The sequence below is a fragment of the Opisthocomus hoazin genome, chromosome 5 (assembly GCF_030867145.1).
Source record: "Opisthocomus hoazin isolate bOpiHoa1 chromosome 5, bOpiHoa1.hap1, whole genome shotgun sequence".
Lineage (NCBI taxonomy): Eukaryota > Metazoa > Chordata > Aves > Opisthocomiformes > Opisthocomidae > Opisthocomus > Opisthocomus hoazin.
Genome location: NC_134418.1, coordinates 77475417 through 77500346, shown reverse-complemented (window position 1 = coordinate 77500346; position 24930 = coordinate 77475417). Strand labels below are relative to the sequence as shown.

The 24930-nt window shown below is 39.3% G+C and overlaps 1 protein-coding gene across 21 annotated transcripts in view; it reads right to left on the bottom strand.

Annotated features, from left to right (window-relative positions):
* Positions 1-24930, bottom strand: part of TENM3 (teneurin transmembrane protein 3) — a 1446905-nt gene that overhangs the window by 379858 nt on the left and 1042117 nt on the right. Inside the window, exon 1 of one of the 21 annotated variants that reach the window (XM_075421792.1) lies at positions 14606-14625. The exons of the other annotated variants lie outside the window; for them this stretch is intronic. The gene's annotated coding sequence lies outside the window, so the exon portion shown is untranslated. Of the gene's footprint in view, positions 1-14605; positions 14626-24930 lie in introns of those variants that run through there. 21 annotated transcript variants of the gene reach the window in all.

The window sequence follows — 24930 nt, the reverse complement described above, 5'->3', positions numbered from 1 at the left end:
AAAAAACAGATTCGCTTAAGAGCAGCTCAGTGTGAAATACCAACAACAACGGATTCGGTAACAATCTTCACCAGGAAAGTACTTTTTGTTTCCTCCTACACAACAAGGGGAGTTGTTTCTGCTCCACCCCATTCATTTATCCTTTCTTGCTGCCTTTGCAAACAGACGCCTGAAATTCCTTCCAAGACCCATCCGGAGCGGAAAGCGTTCTGTATCGCTGGTACCAGGCACCCCGGCATGTTGCCACACGCCACCTTCAAACTGCTGCACGTCTTTTTTCTTAAATACAAACTGAAAGCGCTTGGCACAATGAAAAAAACCTGACATGTCCTAAATCCAGCTTTTTTAGATTTCAGTTATTTTTTTCTTCTGCCTGCACTGTCAAGTTTTGCAGTCAGTGTGATCTGCAAGCCGTCAGGACACCGTGGTCTGTACAGCGGGCAGACCTGGCCAGGGCACGAAGCGTGGTTTCCAGCAGTGCTACTGCCCCATCTCTACGGCTCTTCCCTGTGCTTGCAGGCAATAGCCCACGGCAGTAACAGCAGCAAACGTACCACAGCAAAGCCACCACAGTTCACAGCTCAGAATTTCAGAAACTTTCCAAAACACTGCTGAATGAAAATCATTCCTTGATGACAATGCAGTCAGTGGGACCCTACGCCACATACTATAATACTACAGAAGCTAAAAGGCCTGTGTGGGGTTTTTTTCCAAATTGGAAGTAATACTCTCCATCATCTTGTTAAGTCAATTTAGTACTAATAGTTCCAGTCTCACAAGAGCAATATGAACTAGTATGAATTTCTTTGAGGTAATATTGATATCAGCTTCTACATGAATAAATCATTCTGTAACCAAATATAAAACTAATTTTTGATACTTTAATACTATGAACAAGATACAGCGATGAAAATGAGAAAAGTGAATCCCAGTGCATGTATCTGGTTAGAATACAGTCTACAGAGAAGTCATCTAACCACTGGCTATGCAAGTTGCAGATACAGAGCCTTACAAATAAACTGGTAAGGATGGCAGATTTAAAGACAACATAAGGTCCTAGAATATTAGATAGAAATACATAAAATAATTTAAAAAAATCAAGTTTATAAACCTTACCAAAGGAATCTGAGGTAAACCACAAACTATAGCATGTTGTTTCAGGTATTTTTAACCTTTTGTTCAAACTTTCCAGCATTCCATAAATTAAAACAAAGCACACGTTCCCTCTTTAGTAGTATGCTGTGCTTGCATTGTCATCCATTTATTCTAAAACTAACCTAACTGTGCACACAACAATGTATGTAAGCATGGCTACATTTTCCTGTGGTATGAATCCTTCGTGGTTACCAAGCAAGCAATGAGTTTTATTGCTACAGTGATAAAGCTCATCTATGAATCTTGCAAAAGATAGATGACCCCTTTTCTCCTCAGAGGGGAGTTCCACTGTTATAATAACAATGACTGGCAAAATAATCACACCACCAAAAGCCTTAACTGATTCAGCTGGAACTCCAGATCTGTCAGTAAAGCTGCTTACAAAGGTTCATGAAAATGCTTATGATCCTGGCAAAAATGGCATTAGAAGATCATGACAGTGGTTAGGAAAAAAAAAAAGGCGAGAAAAATTATCCACTTATTCCATACATATTGAAATTTGAACTTTATGTAAAGTATACATTTGTATACTAGCATTAGAAATTGGCAAATCTTCAAAGATGTACATCTGCAGAAGTATCTAGCAAGCAGTATAAACAGCAATCCGAGTTTTAAATGCACATTTAAGTCTCGAAACATAACAGTTAAAACCAGCAAAAAACACCATGCATTGGTTTTTCTATGATAGAATTTATTATAATGGCAAAGACTACCATGCACCGTGTTTTTGTGTGCCTGGAATGGTATTTCCAAGGAACGCTTGCATACAGGTTACAGTTCCACCCACTGCATAAGAACGCTCACAGATTAAGGAAACGCTTGCAATAGAGTTAAAAACAAGTAAAAAACATGCTCAGCAGTTACTTACAATGAAACATAAAATATTCCCCCCTAATTTACAAGTATAAAAATACTCAGTTACAAGTGGAAATACCACATACAACTAAGCAGAATGCTAAAAAGCTACTTTATATGTATTATTAACAGCAATATTCAGCTATTTAGCATTAAAGAATAATAACGCTAAAGCCTCCCTTGGAGGTGATTATTTTCATTGTTGATAGGTCAATAACTGAGATTTCAGAAGTTAACCTCTGACTAAAAGATATCAAGTCTTTTTAGGTCATGAGGTCCTACATGAGGTCTCTCAGAAGACAAGCATAAAAGTCCTAAAATAACAAGCACACACACAGGTTTCTCTTAATTTGCCCTGTTGGATTCCTGTAATAAGTGCTTAACAACTCCATCCCCAGAGCAACTCTGCAGTCATCAACAAGACCATTTACCACATGATTTAGCAAACATATTTCCAAGATTTTCACTTACATGTGCTACACGGAATTGGAACTGGAATTAATGTAAGGCAATTTATGGGCGATATCGCTCTTGCTTTCACAGTTCTTCTCATATCAGATCCAAGAAGAGAAAGAAGCTGAATTTCCAGGAGGCAGACAGAGGTTGTAATGCTATGGGACCAGCTTCCTCCTCTCCCCTGTATTGTGTTATTGGCAGTCAATCAAGGATTGTGCCCTTTCTCTCTTTCAGCCCAAGATCTGGGTTTGAAGGAAGACGACCAAAAAAATTATTCAAAATGTAGTAGCATTCACATAAAAGAGTGGTGAAGTAGCATTCACATAAATGAGTGGTGAAGTTCACACAGTTTGTAACATTTGCAATGAAGTATGCAGTCACTTTTCACAAAGACCAGCCGCTTCGTTTTCTTTACCTCGCATTAAACTCCCTAACTGGGAACTGGAGAGCCATGCAGACTTCTGAGTAACAGCTCAGCTGTTAGCTCGCCTTCTGCTGTAACCCAAGAACCCAAGGCAAAGGGATGCTAGGCTTTCCAGGAACAGCAATGCACATCGACCTCGGCATTGGCTCAGCACGTCCACTGCTCACCCTGTGCCACGTCTGATGTTCTCTCCAGGAAAGACGGCATTATCTCTAACAGAGTTGATGCAAGGCTGAGGCAGAAGTGACACTAAATGAGGTAAATAAGCCTGATCCCCAGTGCCTGAAACACTCTGCAGCTACCTTACTACTATTTCATTACTACTTTAATGGCCCCTCTCCCCCTCCACCTTCCCCACACTTCACAATCCCTATTAAGTCTATCCACATAGCTCTTGGATGATGATACTACTTCTTGAAGGACTATGGCCAACCAGCTGAAGCCTTAGCAGTACTGATTAGTTTACAGATCCTGCAACATCAACTTCAGCTCAGCCTTGGAGTTGCTTGCATTTTTTTAACTCCCCCTCAGCTGTAAGGCAATGGGATATACTCTAACCTTACATATTTTTCTCTGCTGAAATGGCAGTAGTGGTTGGTATCCGCTCACCATCCTGTATTTATTTAGTTTATTCCTCCTGCCCATCAGCAGTAATTTAAATATATCCAATTAAATGTGTCCACACAGAATGGTCCACTACTCCAAATCAACAGTGTTTTCTGAACAGCAAAAATCTTCTCTTTTACCAGACTGAATGCCAATTCATTTTGTTAAGATTACTTGACTCTAACCTTACACTAAAGCATTGATGGCGAAGTTCAAAAAAAGCTTACAGTCTCTTCCACCATCTCATGAAAACATACAAAAAACAAATCAGTAGCGCTGGAGGTCACCATACAAAACCTAGCTGGATATAACTTTCTGCGTAGGTAATGAACTGCTGACAGCTACTTTGTAAGTCGGGTTCTCCAAGCAGTGCTGAATCCACCTGGAGCAGTTTTTGCTGCAGGGGAAGGTGGTTGTTTATTGTTATTTCACCTGAGAAGTCATCAAAAGTCTTTAAAAATCCACACTGATCAAAAGGATTCAACATGGGAGGAAGCCAGGCTGGACTAGTGTTGTCTCCCTCCCTCCTCCTAAAAAAACCTAGCCAAACCTTCAACCCTAATTTGCATTTTAAGCATACTCTCATAATCACGTTAATGTCCGTGTTAATTTTTAGTCTTTTGGTACCTCAACTGCCACTAGTTCTCAAAGACCGCTCATTATAGCTTTGAAATATTGACTAGAAGGAAAAAAACCAAACCAAACCAAAAAACCCCAAACCAAACCTGGTTTCTATTTTGTCCTCTTGAAAAAAAAAAAAAAGCAGAGAGCAGGAAGTTACAGCTTAACATCAATTAACTTCAGTTTCCAGAGAAATATAGAAATTAACAGTGCAGGATGGACGAATGACCGAGCTGCCATCTGTGTCTGTTCTCAGCAGCTCTTTGGAAACACAGCTACCTCAGTGAAGTGTTTGCCAAACACCGGAGAACAGAGGGCAGTACATAATCTGAGGGCAGCGAGGCAACGAAGCAAAGCTTTGATACCCACTCGTCCGCAGGAGCTGCCTACATCCATCACCTTTCTAATCCCAAATCAGGGAATCTCTTCAGATAATGTAAGCGCCATCTGCGTTCTGGAGCTGCATCTTCCTGTTTGATGTCCCCACACCTGCTGGTATGCAGAACTACTCAAACAGAATATTTATTTGTCCAGAAAAGTTCCTACTACCTTGGTAAAATAACATCAACTTGCATGGAGAAACTCTTACACCTTCAGTCTGTTTCAATCTCCTTTAAATGCAACTAATCAGATTACGAACAGACTTCATAACCAATTAATTACAGACCAGAGAACTGTAAACTCTAACGTTCTTTCTTGCAAAAGTATTTTTCATCTACTTCTGTGATATACACCACTGGCTAATTTATTACACACAGTATCCAGAGATGTCGCTGCAAAAATTTATTATTCCAGGTACAAATTCTACTCAACTGGCCGCTGCCTTAATGATTGATAGATAAGAAAACTAACAATATTTTATTCACCCATGAGCTTCTTGCAAAAGGCAATCGCCGAAGGAGCAACCCGAATCACTGTTGTAACTTTAAGCACTTCAGTTAGGCCTATTGGCTAGTATTTCTTACTGATTGCTGCTTCACCCCTGCAAGATATGACACCAAGAAATCAGAAGTTATGAAACACTGCTGAATCTGGCATTACAGGGCAACAAACACGCACATGCACACACACACAAAATCAAACTTTTTTCGAAGGTAATTTTAAAAAAGTCCTATTAAAAAAAAAAAACACACCCTAAAAATTAATCCAGAGGCATACCAAATTCAAAAAAACAAACAAAAAAACCCAGTAAAAAACAGACAAGAGCTATCAAAAAATGTCAGCACATCCACGCGCAGCCAGCAGAACTGTGGCAGAACAGGCTCGCTTTCTTCTGTCTGTTTTTAAGTGGTCGCACACATCAGAGCCCCCACACCCCTCGCTCCCAGCTCCCTTTCCTTGCACAGCAGTTCGCAGATTCTGGTGAAACGTAACTCTTCTGTGTTTTGTGTTTGGTTTGGTATAAAGTATATGAATACCATACTTTAAGCCAATTTACATCAACTTCATGATCCAGTTTATGTCAAATTTGAATGGCCATAAGAATTACAGTTTCTGAATACTGCTTATTCACTGCTTGTGAGGGATCAGTATTGCACGCTCCCCCTAATTTTTCTAAGTAAACTATACAGAATAACACTATTACAATGTCTCGTTCGGAAACAACAACAGAATTTCTAGACAGGAAAAAAAACGTTGCCTTTTACTTTTTGATCAAAAACTTCCACTACAAGCATTACTTTTCAATTCCAATTATCCAGTCCTGAAAAGAATTCACATAAAAAAGTGTCTCTGTCAGACAGTTTAGTCATTGTTGATTAATGCATTTACAATGTATACAATGCCCTCAAGCAAAATACAGAGAAAATAAATCCATCCAAATAATCTGATGACATAATATTAACCTGCTATTTAAAAAAAATCACCAAATGAGTGCCTATCTCAAAGCCTTTCAGTTTAGTTGCAGTTAATGCTACAGGAATAGAGCTGCCTTGGACTGTGCCCACCAAAGCCTCTAAAAATATGCTTGAAATTATCATTTTAGCCAAAGTTTTCAAGATAAAGCTTCTTAGAATGAATGGAGTGCCAGCAATTTTCTTCAGCCATTCCTAATTTTTAGAATAGAGGAAGAGAGATTGCCTAGTAATGAAATACGAGGATTAAATGAGGGAACAGCGGTGAAATCTGCAGAGGGGAATGAGACGAATGGGCAGAACGACTGTCAAATCACCACCGACACCCAACTGTCCAGGAGCGGAGACAGATCCCAGGAAAAACCCTGCCATGATCATGAGAAAACGTCAGCTGATCAGCACCTGTCACTCTCTTCCCACCTACAACTACTGCAACTTTGTCTAGAAGATCAAGTTCTTGGGCTTGCTTTGTAAAACTGGCAGATGATGATATCCTGGATGATATCCAAAAAGCAACGCTTTTTTTAAGCCCTAAGAGTACCCACCTTGCGTGCCTTCCCCAACATAATTTTAAATACACTGAAATGTTGATTTCAGTACAGAAGCTGACCCCAAATAAAAGCTTGGTGATCTCAGAAGGTGGGCGTCCTTCTTTCCAAACATAACACAGAGAATGCAATGTGCAAAGTTTCATACGTGACGCAGCTGCACAGAATAGCCTCTGTAAAGCAGATGTCGCTGCTAAGTGTCAGAGAGGACAATAATCCTCCAACTATTTTCGTATCTCATCTTTAACCTTCTTCAGTAACTAAAAGAGAATAAGGAATTGGAGGTTCAAGAAATGGAACAAGAAAACGTTAGTCACTAAACAAAAAAAAGTATTTCTGAGAGCATGACAACTCTGGAAAAGCGTAGTGCTGAGCGGTCAGCTTTAGGTCAGGATCCACACGCCTCCTGCTCTACATCGCACGGCAGCAGAAACAAAGCTCCTGGGCTCTTCTTCAATGTGAGACAGGTACAGCTATCAAAGAGACATCTGCAGAGCTCCTAACAAAGGAACCCATCTAAATCAAACGCTCCTGGATGCAAATGGAGCGTTAAGTCAGATGACTTCTGGAAAAGCTCTAAATTTATCATGGAAAGACAGCACCAGCTTAATTAATGCTGTTATCAGCTTCCACTATGAATATTTGCTCTCCAGTTCTCGCCTCAGACATCTGACTTGATTTAGCAACTAATTAGTCCCCTGTTACCTGAGGGAAAGTTAGGTACAAATACGCACTTGTCAGGTTCCAATTTTCATATCTTTTACTATAAATTACTCGTTTCTTCAAGTAGATTTGCACTAAAACATTATTTTCATTAAAGCACACTGGTTTTGATAGTTTGAGTAATCGGTGCTTCTAGTGACCTAAATACGAACATTTAATTCATGAAGGCATTCACTGATAGCTACAGAAGCTTATTAATTTAGCTCCAAAAATTTTAATACCAAGAACCAAGCACTGCATTCGTGAATATCTTGCCTTCTATGAAGTTACTAGTAGTCACAAAGATCACTGCTATGATCTTTCTGTACTGACAGTTACTGAAGCTCTTCCTTTGTTCCGCAGATAAACTAAGGTTTATGTGAACAACATTCTAGGGTGAACACTGGCAACGTACAGACAATTGTTAACCTGCTTCTTTTAACTGAGGTTAATTTTATCCTTCCTGCAGTCGGCCTTTTTTCTACCTTTTCTGCTCCATCTTCCTCACTAAGAAATCCAGGTGTTTTCAAAAACAGATTACAGCTTAATACAAATTTACAGTTTTTAGCAGTGTTCAAAATATCTGACTACAAAAAAGGCAGCTTGAAAATGACTGAGACTTTTCTTCTTCTTCTACAGCACGTTTGCATCCACTCTCTGAAGCAGATGAACTTTGCCTCTGAAGAACCGGTAGGCTGCATAAGACAAAAAAAGAGAAGTACTAAAAACTGTTAACAAATTAGCATTTCTTGGAAACTAGGCATGACGCCCCAAGGTGACACTGCAAGTAAAAAGTCAATGGGGGGATGTGGCCTGTTGTATCATAGTCCTGCTGTCAGCAGATCCTCTCTACTACCAAAGAAAGATATGAAAGTGATGTATTGTTGCAAACAGGGAGCTGTAGATGACAAATACTTTCTGTGTTCCTTACAAAAAGCAAGCCCCGATCCTTCAAGTTGATCTATGGAAGCCAGCAATTTTTTAGGCGAGTATACAGGTTCTTCTTGCACTGAAAAATTAACGTGCACGAGGTCACACTGTAGTCGCACATTTCTTGCAATGTTTGTGCTGATATTCTTTCAGCAATTCTAAAGCTTCCAAATGAATATGGGTGTTCATCTACATATGTCATTAGCTTTATCAACTGCCATCACTGTTTTTACAATGTAGTAGTAAAAAATAGACAAAACTAGCATGGCAGATGCCATGGGGAGGAAAGAAAAACAAAGGCATTTAGAACAAAACCAAACCAAAGTACTTTTTGAGCAGCAGCTAGAGCTACCAAGTGAAGACTGAGTACTCACTCATCACTTTATTTACAAATCCTTAAAGGAAACAATTTGCCGCCGTCCAAAAACACTGAGCAGTCGATGATAACACCTATACGTAGGCTAACACTTCCAACTATAAAAGATGGCGGTGCTTCTTTCCCCGGAAATGTTCTAACAAATTCATTTTTTGGAGGTCACTACTACTTAGTAGTGGGAAGGTAGTAACATGCTTTTGCCAAGTGAAATCATCACTATATTTGTCAAAGTTAGAAACTTCCCAAAACATTCCTCTTCTGTCATCTGCCACACCAGAAAAATTAGTGAGCCAATGAAAATACTAGCTTGATGTGGTCCTGCCAACAGAAGGCAGGACCCATACTGATTTCAAAGGAAACAACAGTGATGGCACAGGAAAGCTGGAGAGACGACATCCCCACCAAAGCCAAGAACAAGATAGCTGTCCTTGATATTCTTGGTAACTTTCAGAACATCTAGCTCTTGATACCTATAAACCACCTTTATGGATGGCTGAGCCCAGAGAGTGGTGGTGAATGGAGTTAAAACAAGCTGGTGGCCAGTCACAAGTGGTGTTCCCCAGGGATCAGTTTTGAGGTTCGGTCTTGTTTAATATCTTCATCAATGATCTGGATGAGGGGATTGAGTCGTCCGTCAGTAAGTTTGCAGGTGACACCAGTTGGGTGGGAGTGTCGACCTGCTGGAGGGTAGGAAGGCTCTGCAGAGGGATCTGGACAGTCTGGATCGATGGGCGAGGCCAACTGTATGAGGTTCAACAAGGCCAAGTGCTGGGTCCTGCACTTTGCTCACAACCACCCCATGCAATGCTACAGGCTTGGGGAGGAGTGGCTGGAAAGCTGCCTGGCAGGAAAGGACCTTGGGGTGCTGGTCGACAGCCAGCTGAACATGAGCCAGCAGTGTGCCCAGGTGGCCAAGGTGGCCAACAGCATCCTGGCTTGGATCAGGAATGGTGTGGCCAGCAGGAGCAGGGAGGGGATCCTGCCCCTGTACTCAGCACTGGTGAGGCCGCACCTCGAATCCTGCCCCTCACGACAAGAAGGACATTGAGGGGCTGGAGCGTGTCCAGAGAAGAGCAACAAGGCTGGTGAAGAGTCTGGAGAACAAGTCTGATGAGGAGCAGCTGAGGGAACTGGGGTTGTTTAGTCTGGAGAACAGGGGGCTGAGGGGGAACCTTATTGCTCTCTACAACTACCTGAAAGGAGGTTGTATTGAGGCAGGTGTTGGTCTCTTCTCCCAGATAACTAGCAATCAGATGAGAGGCAATGGCCTGAAGTTGCATCAGGGGAGGTTTAGATTGGATATTTGGAAAAATTTCTTTACTGAAAGAGTGGTCAGGCATTGCAACAGGCTGCCCAGGGAAGTGATTGAGTCCCCATCCCTGGAGGTGTCCAAAAACAGTGTAGGTGTGGCACTTGGGGACATGGTTTGGCAGGCATGGTGGTGTTGGGTTGACAGTTGGACCTAATGCCTCTATAATTTTCATACAACTGTGGAAGCCTACAACCTCCGATCCAGAAGATCCTCTACCATGGAATAACTGCCTTCTCCTGTTAGTGCCTAATATATCCAGCCCTGCATTGAAGATATCCTTTAAAGCTTCACTGTGATGCCTCATTGTAATCACAGCTGTACCAAACAGTACCTTATTTATCCCCTGCTCCCTGTCCCACCCCGTGTCAGATACAAAGCAAAAACCTAGGGCTTCACATATGCAAAGCTACCCAGGAAGACAAGTGCTGTAGGTTGTAGTCCCACATGGAGAAGTCAGAAAGGCCAAAGATTCCCAGGCAGTCCTGTCGCCCTGAGCCTAAGCACTATCATGCATGTGCATTTATATGTACACAATGTTTTTCAAGAAAACCTTATTTTAAGTCAGAATATAGGTGAAAACTGACCATATATTATTGGGGTATGTAAGAACTTTTACAAGAACATATGAATAAAAAAAACACACGGAAGAATCTGAATGAGCTGGAAAAAAATTCTCTGCAATGCTTAAAAAAACAAAAAATCTCTCCAACGTCTTTGGCTTGTCCATGTAAACAAGGGAAAACAAAGGAATTAGAACATGTATTCTACGGAACTTTTCATTAAAGGCCAAAAGCATGTATTTCTTAATTTTTGCACTCTGGCATCTTTTTTCATTCTCAGCAAATACAGCAGGTCTCAGCAAGATATTTAACCAGGCTAAGAGACACCCTGATTGAAGTTTTGAGAACAAAAGCAGGCTGAAAATATGTTCCACTTTGCATTAAAAATATTTACTCCCATCATTGCCTTCTGCAATTCATAACCAAAAAACCCTCCAAAATTTTTTAAGACACAGCAAATTTTTATTATGTATTTCGAAGACTTTTTTTTAAATAGGAGTATCTGATTTAATTTTCAGTCTATTTAATAAATCCCATCGCTTATTCATACATTCGTCATCGTTCAGTTTGGCTACCAATCAAAGTTCTGCTTGAGAACAACAAGGACAAAAAGCAAGTAGGATCAGGCGTATGGTTTGATTTCCTTGCACTAACAACCATCATAAATTATTTACTGAACTTCAAAGCTTTGAAACTGATGATGAATATGGCTGGAAAAATAAGATGTGTTTGTTTACCATCAATTATTTATTACATATGTTTTACATACAAGATATGCACAAAATAATAAACACGTATTATGTTCATTTCATTAGAATTTACTGTTCTTTCTATCCATTCAGAGATTATGAATGGACTATTTGGTAACTTTTCAATAATAAGAGACACAAAAAACCTGACATTTTGAGGGGAAAAAAAAAAAGATTACATCCATACTTTGCAGTAAGAAACTTACATCTGTATATGCAAAATATTAGTCAAGACTAGACAAAATGAAGTCTTGAACCAAAATAAACTACTTAGACAAGCCAACTCAAGTAATAAAACATTTAGAGCCTAGAATACAAGTGATAGCTGAACTAAATTCATACCCAAACCAGTCAGATCAAAGAATTAACGTGTCAGTCCTAACCAAAGCAGGATATCAAACCAGTCGAGCAGTTACAGACCCAAATTTTCTTCTGATTAAAAGTAAGTCCGGGATGCACGACTGTATGCCAGATCGCTATTGTTTTTAATGCGCCTTGGGTCAAACGTGGTAAACTTCACACTTCTAACCAGTGCCGTTTGTAATAGATTGGATGAAACACGTTTACAAAAGAATCAATAAATGTAAAGACTGGAGAGAATTAGAGAGGCTTGCAGGCTTGTACCTATTGTCTGGGGGAATTAGATGTCAGTTTGAGTATTATAACTCCAACAAAGGTTTCCTAGCTTTAATTTACTAGAACACATAATGGGCGATGTAGAAACTGGGAAACACTAGTCACTCTGAATACATTACTTAACAAACAGTTTAATGAATGTTACAAACATTATTATAGTCCTGGCACATTCTCTCTGCTCATTCTTTTTTACTTTGCAATCTTACCACGAAAGGACAATTCTTTGTGAGGCTGTTCCACTTAAAAGCCTCCAGCAGGAAACACTACAACATGTTCAAAACATGGATCTAAATAAATTGCAATAAACAGCCATGCTAAAAGCTATATAAACAACTAGCGATACACAGCTTTCCAGTCAGTCTCATACAGACAGCGTATGTATTTGCACAGCTTATGCACTGTTACAGGTTCTTCATATTACATCCTAAATATATCTCTGAAGAAAATCTTCCATTTGTAAACTAATGTATAAAAACAAACATATAAAAGGAGACAAGTAAATAAATGTAGGCCACAGTAGAAAGGCAGAAAAAAAGCCACCAGCACATTCTTTAAAACTGAAAAGACTGACTGATATCAGAAAATCCAGCCCAACTCCGGTTCACTCATTAAAAGGAGTAGTAATTTCTTTCCTGAGGATGTTTAATCCATCAAGTAGCTCTTGTGAAACAGAACATTCATACCTTTTCCTAATCAAATATTTCACAGTTGTCTGATTTTGAGTCCTCAGTTTAATCCGACTTTGATTCAAAGGTACAACCTAAATCAAAAAGGCACGACTTCTGCATTCCAATAAAATAATTAAGCCATAAGGTGTAGTTTTACACCATGCTGAACTTTAAGGTTTACCTTCGATTACCACAATATATTTCCTCACATTATCTGATTTATAAAGTAGAAAACGAGGAAACAGTGATGAAGAAACTATCCATAAGCTTTTCCAGATAAACCATATGGTCTAGTGTTCTAACAGACAAAATGAAATTTTAAACACACAATAGGGTTGTTTAATGCCATACTCCTCTGGGTAAAATTGGATACAGAAGGTTGGATTCCTCCATCCCAGGTTCCCTCTTCAAACCACAAACTGTTCATGTGCAGCTGATAAGTACAGTATCTCTGAAACTCCCTTTATAACCCAGCGCATACATTGAAACAATCACCAGAGTGCATTTTTTCCCAGGGAAATGTGCAAAGAACCCAATTTCTGAAGACAGAAATGTATTCTATCATAGGGTTTTGAATAACAAGTTACGGAGTTCTTGTTCTACCGTGATGGGAAAGCCTCGCTTGGGACTTCTTGGTTCATATGACCAGAAGTTGCTATGACCATAAAGAACGAGGTACACATACATCTGCATCACAAAGCATGTCCTTGTTACTGAGAGAAAGACTTTGTCGATATTACTACCCCCAGATGAAAGTAAACATAACGTACGCTCATTTTTATGTATTAAATGCTTGCATGCTCCGATACGAGGATGTCGGTACAGCTTGTTCCACTGCACTGTTGCACGGCGTTAGCTTTGTTTTCTACCCTGTCAGCAACAACCTGTGTGGTTAATACACTCGCGTGTGCTTTAACTGGCATGAAGTGCTGCCGCGCGCTATACTACATCTACAGCAACAAATACACGTATTTGACATTCTGCTTTCTTCTCATTTAAATCTGCTTTAACAACTTGAGAGCCTTGTCACTTGGACAGCCAAGGTCGTGATTTTTGAAGCAGGTTCACTGTAGGCAAATCCCAAAGGGCTATATGAGTCTCTCTTTGTCTGGTCACATCAAAAGGAAGTTTTAAAAAGGGTTAATCATCGCTTCAAAGTAAAAAGCAAGTGCACTCCACAACAGAAGCTGCTGTTTATGCTCCTTTGGGCTGTTCATTGTGGAAATCTGGTTGACAGAAATTGGGATGAAAAGCTTAGAAACAGCTATTCCTAGAAATAGCTGCCTCAGAAAAAGAGGACACCCGATTAACCTTTTGGTATATCATTAGCCTAGTAAACGGTAGCATTCCACAGTGCAGAAATGTATTATGCAGTTCTTTTTCTGAAAAGAAATCTTACTCAAATTTATATTCCAGCGTATTCATAGAATAGTTTGAGTTGGAAGGGACTTGTAAAGGTCATCTAGTCCAACCCTCATATATTCCTCGTATTCCTTATATTTGTATTATTGTAGAAATTAAGTATTTTAGATGCTAAAAAAAAAAAAAAAATCAATGGATCATGCTGCTGGTAGCCCCCCCCCACATAAACTGAGAGTTATTACAACCCTTTCACAACTGATGAGTTCCCAGCTTTTAAACCCGGGGCACAGGGGCTTGGGCGCTGCAGTGTTTTGGAAGCGGGTAAAACACATCTTCAGTCAGTAAAATTTTTCCACTGGGAGGAACTTCAGGGAAATACTTTCCTGGCAAAAAGTCTGATTTGCCTTGCCTCAGTCAAAAACTATATCCCCAGCTATACACTCCTTTAAAATCCATCCTCCTTGTGATTAAACAACTGAACAAACAGCTGAAGTGTAATTTTTTTACTGGCAGTGAGACAGGGAAGAAGCATACCTATTTATAACGTCTGTTTGCCAACTAGAGGTGGGGGAAGCAGGAAGTTCTGCATTTCAGTAGACAAAGGGTAAGATGTCTGTAACACCAGTAAAGGACGAGCACAAATATTATTCGGTTATAAGCATCCACATAAAAGGGCAAACTATTTTTATTACATGGAAATGTCATTTTTCTTAAACACCACTCTTAGTTTTCCAATTTCTTCTCACTTCCCTTCCAATACAATGCCAAACGGGACACTTCATGACAGCTTACCTCTAAAGTTAAAGAAATAGTTGCCTGATTGTTGCCAATGTCTCACAGACTTTCCTTCACCTTGCAACAGACTCCTACGGAAAATGGAAAGCTAATTACTGAAGCAGAATTAACTAGGAGAAAAAGCATGCTCTTTCTCACTAACATACGAAACTACGACTAGACTGTGTCTTCTCAATGTACGTAAGAAGTGTTTCCTTCCGTGAGGAGAAGCAAGCAGTCTAGCAAGAGCTGCAGGACAAAAGCGGCTTCCTTCGTTTACGTTCAGATTCAGAGGGAAGAGAGGAAGGAGCCAGGAAGAGAAAGATGAAGCCAGTTCCTGCTTGCGAGTTCATCTGAAATTAGCGAGATATTTACCCTAAGGGTGGGCAAACACCAGCACAGGTTGCTCAGAGAGGCCATGGGGTCTCCATTCTGCCGGTGTCCAAGACTCGGCTGGATGCAGCACTGAGCTACCTGATCTAACCAGCCCTGCTTCGAGCTGGGCGAGCAGCTGAATGGAGCAACTTCTGGAGGACCCTCCCAACCCAAACACCTACTCACAATCAATCACAGAACCATTTAGAACAGCAATTCTCTTTCCAGTAATACAACCTCTGTGTTTAGGCTCACTGTGCTCCCGCCATAGCAAGTAGCCTGAAGAGTACGGCATCCTTGAAGTTTTATGGAAAATTAATAACTGACTGGCACATGGCAGAAATCATAACTTTTAGAATTTCTAAGATTAACACCCAGAGGGGTAACAGTCACCAGGACATCTGGAATATGCTCTCATCTTGTTGATATAATAACTATTTCTGATTTAATTTCAATAGCCCCTACCTGCTCCCCTCCCCCCCCCCCCCCCAAAAAAAAAGACAAGGGGGTTGGTTGACAATCTAATTTTTAATAGGAGGGAAGGCTCCCAGTGTTCCAGAAGCTTTTACACGCTCTTCATAAGAAAGCGGAACCCTTAACTCATTTTTGTAAGACACCCGTATACTATTTGTAGGAATATACTTCAGGAAAAGCCCTATGGCAATGTAGTCAGATTCTTCTGTCAACTTCACAGCATATTCTTCCATGTTTTATAGTGTTAGAATAATCTAGATACTTGGTAATTCCCCTCCCCCCCTTATGTTTAATTCCTCACTGGATATGGCCTTACATTCAACCAGAAAAGGAAGGTCAAAGAAAGTGTACCCCCCAATGAACAAGGTGATGACCTTGTATCAACACATGAGGAGAATTCACAGCCAGGCTGGACGGGGCTCTGAGCACCCTGGTCTAGTTGAAGATGTCCCTGCTCACTGCAGGGGGGTTGGGCTAGATGGCCTCTAAACGTCCCTTCCAACCCAAACCATTCTGTGACTCTATGACCCGACATACTACAAAAAGAACAACATAACTTGCATTTTGTCCTGTCACATTTTACAGGTAAGCTCCAATCTAGTACAAAACAGCTTGACTGCTCTATCCAACTGCAAGTTTTAGGGTATCACTAAATGCCACCCCAGAGAATATTTCAATATTTTAGGTACCCCCATGTAAAATCCCCTTTTTTCCCCACTCCTGTTAATCTGTATGTAGCACTTAGTTCTGCGGCAAATTTTTATTCCAAAGTAGATTTTCTATGGGCGTATCTCCACTGTTTATCTAGACTACAAAGGCAGAGCAGAAGGATCATACGGCTAAAAGAGAATACCTTAAATTCAGCACCAACACGCCAAATTTTTCTTTCCACAAAATTAAACCTGTCAGTCCAGACCTGTTCATGAAGAAGGAAACAACTCAGTATTCCAGCAACTTCTATTTGCCTTTCAAACAAAAGACATGGCTTACTACACTCATCTCCAGTGCACGACTCATTAACATAAACCATCTCCATTCATGAACATCACAGCAGGCAAGACATTGCTTTCTCCTAAATTTGCAGTTGATTTTTCCATGTTTATGCTGTTCGGATAGACAAGCAGTACTGCATATTCACCTGCAGATGCCTTCAGAAGCGCACCTGAAAGTCCTTTAGATTAAATACTTGGTGGAAGTATCTGTGTGGGATACTTCATCTGCTACCCAGAGATCTATACGAATGTACTGCTATTAAGACATTAATACAGTTTGGCCTGTTTGAGATCTCTCTGAACGCTGGTGCCTAAGCTGTTTATCATCCTGCACATGGTACTGGTACAGGTAATCAATAGTATTTGCAACTTAGCAAGGCTGAAAAAACAAGCCTGCAATTCAAGACGACAAACACATGGCACGCATAGGCACTCCCAGTTATGAGGAATGAAAAGAGAGAAATTTTTTACTAATGATGCATTAACAAAGCTATTCTGTTTGTGAAATGCCACGCAGCCCACATAACATTAATTAGCATAATCCTCATTTGAATTGCTGACATCTTCTACATAAGAGAAGTACCACGCTTCATAAAGGCGTAACTAAAATTTTAGTGCATTTTCGTGAGCAAAATGGCACGTTCTGTTTTTGTCAATTACACCTTTTAAAAAGGAGGGAACAAATTAAGCCAAACTAGCAGAAAAAAAAAAATCGTCTTATCATTGCCTTTAAAATGTTGAAGTAGTTTGTGCCACACACACCACAAATACAAATGTCTGATTTTCTTTTAATTCTTTTTCTTCTATAGAGATAGAACAGCCAACAGACAATACATTGGTAGCTGTCCTAAGGAATCTATTTCAGCCTCCTGACACAAAATACTAAGCACTAGAACATTTAGCAAAAATGTAATTCTATTAAAAGACTGTTCAGCTAACAAAGGTGTTAGCCTCTCTCATTTATGTTCCCGTTTTACAGCTTTAGCAGCATTTTAAAGAATCAGTGGGATTAGCCTTATTTCACTGGGTTTTAAATAAAAAAAATAACTTCCAAACAAGTGAAAAAGACTTGCTTGTAACATTTTCCAGAGTCATCCCCACATCCCAAAAACCCTTCAGCAGAAGTAGTTCTGTCAGGAGCCTGAAAATAACTCTTTTACCGATTATGATCTTTCTGATTTGCAACTTATCACTGTTTATTCTTCCTCTACCAACAAACACCCAGACCTGGGGTCTTATCCATGAGTCCTACTGTATAAATTACTGTAACAAAGACTGAAAGATAAAACCACGTAGTTGATCTACTCACATCTTTAGCTGCCTTACAACTGCAGTTCCTTATCACACAGCTCAAATCAGTTATTAACTACGATATCAAGTACTGGATTTTTCTACTTAAGAATCCCAAAGCCCACTCTTAAACTTGGATACTGGTTACTCTCCATTACAGATGAGCAACAAAAACAAAGATATTCCTTAGCTCTCCTGGATTATATTTTTAGTAACTGATTTCTGGGAGGCCACGTGAGAGCATGGGAGGGATTTTGTTTATTTGCTTGCTTGGCCTTTTTGTTGTTTGGGCTATTTTGGGGGGAGGGTGGTGTCTGGATTTATTTATATGGGTTTTTTTATTTATTTTTGAAATTAAACAAGTCCAACCATTTTACTTCACAGTGAAAAATAATTGTTTTCAGCATGGCTATAGTTCAATCTCAGATTAACTTCTTTTAATCTCTTCCACTATTATTTGTAATTCTCTTGGTCATATGTGGAAAAAAAGAAACATCAAGGAAGATTTTCATATTTTTCTGAAGTTTCTCATTTTTCCACACAAATGCTTATCTTTCATCTCTTCTGCATGTCAGTATTCATTTTCCCTGTACCTGTTCTCAAAAGACATGAAAAGAAGAAAACTGGAAATACTTATCTAACACGCACACACTTATTAGAAGTTGTTTTAAGCTTAGTGTATTCTTTTAGCAGGTTAATACTAACTGGGATCGAATTGGAAAGTTTTTTGTATTTCCACTTGCTAAATGAAAACGTCAATAAGAAGCAACTGAAAGGTAACAAAAATGCAAGGACTGAGGTGTTAAAAATACATATATTTATGTTCAAAATAGCAAGCTACTAATTACCTTCCCTAATTATGGCATTTTGCTACATATTTTGCACTATTATTAAGCAGTGGACATTCTGCTGATCAGATATTATGCCAAGACACAAGCCCCAGTTTAGCCTTAAATTTGTATACAAAGCACTAGGACAAAGAGCGTGTAACCAAAATGAAAAAAACTGTCCTTGCAAATACATTCTCCTGAATGAATTCTTGATATTGTAGTGATAATGCTGCTTATAACACAGAACACACACAAAGCAGATTTATCTTCCATACGCATTAAAGCACTTGACCAGGACTGGGACTACTCCTATTTTATAAACGGGAAAAGCAGGGTGAAAGGTTCTTCTCATAAATTCAGTGGCAGAGATGAAAAGAATCAGAGCCTACAATTACCACACCTTTACTGCATTCTACAGATCAAATTTAGTACATTTAAAAACTAATTAACTGTCTTATTTGCAATATTAATACTGATTTCAGGGGAAATATGCTTACTTTTGCCCAAATAACTAGTAAATAGTGCTTACGAGCTGAAATTTAATATTCTTTTCCATGTACCTCAAAACCAAGAATGTACTACATGCAAGAAATACAGCATCGTGTAACTGCGCATCCTACTTTTCAAAATACACAAGACAAATATAAATAATACTGTATAAATATATCATCTATCTGTACCTGAAAGGGCTAATTAACATCTGTTACTAGTTTAATGAAAGTCCAGAATAAACAAGCTGCCCAGTGCATCTTACAGGATGTTTGTATCATCATGAAAACAGTTTAAAATTGGAAATGATTGTTTACATCATCATTATTCCCTTACAGATTTTTTTGCCGTTTTTCTTTTAAAGCATCTTCGAATACTTCTGAACAATTGTTTTGCTCCCCTCACCCCCTTTGATACCTATTTATTTCAAATTTCACCCCCAGAATTTTTCTACAGTATCTCTATTTAATTAAATAACACATTTTATTTTTATATCACCTACTTAGCAAAGAAACATGAATTTTGTTCCCTACCTCATATTAACTAACTACACAGTAGCGACATTTTAGGCTAGAGACTGATTATTCTAATTATCCCAGGGTTTACAGCTCAGACACATTTTTAACTCATGTTGAAGCCTCCTGGTTTCTTGCAGCAGCACATATTTAAAGCCTTGCAATTTTTCAAAAATAAGCCAGAGAGAGTATTTTGGTGCATTTGCCATCAGCAAATAGTATTTACTTCTGAACAGTTTGATCTTACACTGTAAATTGCATATACAGTTATACATGTGCATGTTTCACTCATAGATCAATTCAGCAAAAGGAAGCAAGAAATTTCCTGAAAGGGAAGGATTTTGCTTTAAGATCTTCCAAATCCTCACTTTTTTCACTTACCTGGGCAGGAAAGACAGCTGGATATATACAGCATGTGGTGTGGTTCAGTGCTCTCCTCCTTTTGAAGCTTACAGGGTTGGCAGACCATGTGGAAGAGCAGTAACAGAATTTTAAGTGACACTCACTTTGTCTTTGGGAGACCACTCAGAAAATATTAACTACCCAGTGATGGCTAAGAGGCCTTTGTTATCTCAGTAAAAATGAAAGTATTTTTGCTATCTGAGGACTTCACTCAAACTCTGACCTTATGTTCTGAAAGTCAGAAGAACCTGTGTGACTCAGTACCTTCCATCAGGTTTGTGATAAGGTCTCCACAATGGACCATTGTCAGGATGTAAAACTCTCTGGTCAAACACTCAAGTGTTTGTGAAGACTGTGCTGTTTATTCTGCTGTGCCATCAATTCAAACCTTATTAACCTCCAATTCAGGGCTGAAAATGAATATATATACACACATGAACATGCTACATGGCTCATACAATCAGCTAAAGGGAAGTCAGTGAATAAATCACTGTGGCACGCACTCTGGTTACATTTTTAAACCTTTTGGTATTTGTTTTCATGAAAACATGAAAAAAGGCCTTGACAGAATACACACCAAGGACTGTATCTCAACAACAAAAAAGCTTCACACAGCAGTCTGCTTTATTCCACACAACTGACTCTTCTTAGGTACAAGTGTGTAATCAAGATGCCAGGCATTTCAGATACACATCTTTCCAATACTAAAAAAAAAGTAGTGAATAAAAGGGTTTAAGAAATGGAAACTGATAAGAAGCTCCTAAAGCCAGATATGGCACACCCTAAGCTGCAAGCCCACCCTAGTTACATGGAACTATTAGCATTGCAAAACTCTGTATATGGAAAAACTGGCAGCAACAGCGTCCAATGCATAGCTGTGCTAAATTCATCAAGGTCAACAGTGTTTTTTGACAGAAAATCCTGAGATGATGTCAGAAGAAAAATACTACAAAATACGGTAGTATGTTTTATATAGAGTAAGGAATGACATGGCTAATGAAAATAAGGCAGTTTGTTCTACAACCACCTTGAAGGAATACCATGAAGGTGTGTGTTTGGCCTAGAAAAATACACCAGCACAAAAAAAAAACAACTAACCCATAACCAAACAAACAAACAAAAAAAACCCACCAAGCAAAAAGGCCAAACAGTAAACAACCTATCACAAATGATTTTAGTTTCTTTAAAAATCTCTTTAAAACAGAACTGCCTAGCAAAGGTAAACAGCTCATCATTATATCTGTACAGCTCAATATTCCCTATTCCAAACTAAGGAGCACACATCATTTTTCATTCTTTTAACAATTTATCTGGTCACTTCTTGCTTCCTTCCACCTGCTCATGCACAACCCTCAACACATGAGCTTTGTTGTGACAGCGCAGGTGAGATTCTAAAGCACCAATGGCGAAGTGCAGGGGATGCTGAAGTACATTCCCACTACAAGTTTTTTCAATTATTTTCAATTCGAAATGGTTTATATCTGATGTGATGATAATTTGCAACTTTCAGAAATAAGAACTGCAGTTCTTTGAAAACAATTTGTTTGACTTCAGCATGTTAGATGTAGCTTGCTGCAACACGGAGCTTCAAATTCAAAGGGAAGCTGGACAAAGTGTGTCGAGGACAGCGTAACAGACAGCAGATGACATTTTTCCTCCAGTCCCAAAATACAGGTCACACACCCTTAAAGGACACTTCTTAATTATTTGGCCTACCGACTAAATTAATCCTGTCTGAGGTATCCTGAACATGCCATGTAGCATTTGCAGAATACCAACTGCTCTCAACGTAGTAGAGTCAAACCCAGCAGAGCACGCAAAGCTGCATGAATATTCAAACTGTTGCTTAATTTAACTACGGCATAATACCTTCTTGTCTTCTTTTACTATGTGTACTCCTACTTGCACACTTACAGAATCAGTAATCCGACCAATTGAAGGACATGCAAACTAAATCCACACTCCGCTGTACTTTCACTACAACTGAAAAGGGATTTTTAACTTACTGTAAAGTAAGACCCAGACTTCTCCAGTAGGGATGGAACCCTGCCCCATTTTTTACGATGCAAGTCATGCGTTGGATTCAGTTTTTAATTCTGAGAGATCATCACCACTCCTAATCTTAGCCCATGTGCAGCAAGCCATAGAAAATAACCCACTTTTACCACAGCAAGTTGAACGACTTGCTCCTGCTCCAAAGCTACCCAACTTTGGTTTTTTAAAGTCTACCTCTTGAACGCAGTTTTCCACTCTCTTGCAACACCATATCAATGTTTCATTACTCATATGGTTTAAAATTTGCAGGTTTTTGTCAGTGTGATTTTTTTTTTTTCCCCCAAGGTCAGCTTCACACATTATGCCTCAAAGTATCAGATATCATATATCTAATGGCAGCCTTTTTATAGTTCTTGAAGAACCGGACTGAACTCAAGTTTCTGCTTGGAAGCCATGACTTCCAGCTTCACCCATTCCTCGGTAATTGACACACAGCACCAATACTGGCCAAGAAAAACAGTAACAACCCAAGCCTTCTCGAGCTTGGCTTCTTCTAGGATTTCTCTGTTAGCAAGTTCCATGTGTTTTCTTCATCTCAAAATACCTATTGTCAGGATAATCCAAGCTCAATTTCCTTCCACTGTCGCATTGCTGAGTCTGCTCTTGATACTTAGACTGGCACCTTTTCAGTTCCTATGTCCAGGACAGGCCATTAAACCTTCCTGTCTTAGCCAAAACACATCACAAATCTCCTCCATATGCAAGCTTAAGAAAACGTCAAAACTGACAGTATGACTCAAAGATCAAAAAAAGAAGGGGTGGGGGGAGGAAGTTTACATGCCTTATTAAAACATATTAAAACACCCCTCTTGTTATTGCTGGGTTTTGTGTAGCACAGAGGAAGAATCAAGTATTGTCACACAGTCTGCTAAGCAATTTTTATACCACCAAACCTGCCACATGCTATAATAAATTTAATTAAAAGACAGTTTTTGACAGATAAGTCAATACAGATGCCTTTTGCATGTTATTAATTTAAAGCCAATACTCTTATCACAAAACCTACCTTTTAACAGGAGAATCTACTATGGAAATGTCATTTGTTTTGCAGGCTGAAACACAGCTGCTGAAGCTGCATACTTCATTTGTGTGCATTTCAGCCTTACGAAACAGATCGTTTTTATGCTCCGGTCACAAATGGCTGTTGTCAGCTTTGCACATAAGCTTTCTTCATCCTTTAAAGTGGTTAAATCAAGGATCCCGCCTTACCATACTCACACTTCAAATTGTTTCACAGTTCCCAATAGTAATGCTAACCTCTAAAATAAAAACCACCAACAAACAGAAAACAGAATACTTTCATACCCCATTCTTCCGTTATTTATTTTGCATTATTTATAAAAACCGAAAGATCAAACTGTGCAGTCGTCTTTCAAACTTTAAATGCCAGAAAATCAAGCAACAATAAACAAAAGCAATTAGTGTCTGAACCTTGAAATATTTGTCAAATCCCAAATATTTAGAAAGCAAATCTGATTTCTGTCAAACATTATTCTTTCAGCTAATCTCAAACCACAAAACACTTACTTAAACAAACAAACAATCAAACACGTTTAAGTCACAACTGTGTTTCTCTTGAGGTTCTGACTGAAGAGTTTTCACTGAGCAACACAGCAGCACTTCTCTCCCCAAAATCAGGCTAAGGGTACCTAGGAATCTGTGCCAGATTAGCAACAAAATCCTCCCCCTCTCCCCAAACACCTACAACCCAGTTATTACTAGCTATTTCCCTCCTCCTTTTCATCCTTTTTTCCCCTTTCATCACAATGGTTTATCTTTTCCCCTCTGATCAGTACGGTTATAGTGGTCAGACTTTTGTTCCAGCCCATTCCCTCAGGCTACCTTCACAAACTCAACCTTTCATCGATGACCCTATAGCAATTATTTCCAACCAGTTAAGCTCAGAAATTCTTACTTTTAATTAGAATATGCATTAGTGAAATACACTGAAAAAATGAGCACACCTCTTGACATTTCATTTTGAAACCAGGATTGTGATGTATATTGTCAACAACAAAATATGGTCACAAAACCAAATTTCCAACAGTATTAAAACTTTTCTTTTTTTTTTTTTAATGAGTTATTCTCTAAGCTTTCTGAAACAGCACTGAACATGTTCTTAGTACTCACCTTCTGTTGACACAGGGAGCTACTTGTATTTGCTTTTTTTGCAGAGAAGGTTTGCATACCAAGATGTGTCAAATAAGTCCTCACACTGAACAGACAGGGAAGAAAAAAGTAGCAAAGTGACAGGAGGGAGTAAAGTGTCTCTGTATTATGCAAAACACCACAGGTCATATACTAATTCTCACGACAGATGGTGACCTCATGATTGGCAGGTCATAATGAAAAAGGGACCTCAGTATTTACAGAAGTTGATGGAAAGCTCCATGGAGTATTTGCGCTGGAGATGCTGGCCAAAGCTCGTATAAAGCCATCACCACCATGCACTGGAAATCTTCCACCACAGTCTATGCCAGCTGCTCCCGACAACTCTTTCCAGCAGCCACCAGCACAGGGGAATTATTTGGACACACTGGGCCCCTGCCTGCTCAAAAGTATTGTGTTACTCAACAGACATGAAAGTGTGGGCCAAGAGGTATGCTTTGAAAGGCAAAGCACCCCTCCTGCCTTGGGAACGAGAGGTACATCACCACCAAACCTCAACCTCCATGGCAAGTTCAGTACTCCCTCTTAAATGGATCACTGCTCGCTCCCATTTTGCTAAGTACAATGAAAACATTAAGATCCCAAAGGTTTGTTTTGTCATGCAGACATTTCTGGTGTTGACAGGACAACATTTTACATGGGAGGTAGCTCCTTCCTCAGAGGCTTTCTCTTTCAGTAACATTAAAATCAAGCCAAGTGAAGAGTAATTTCTTTAGAATTTATCTTTCAGATAAACTGTAGTGTGGTGTTGG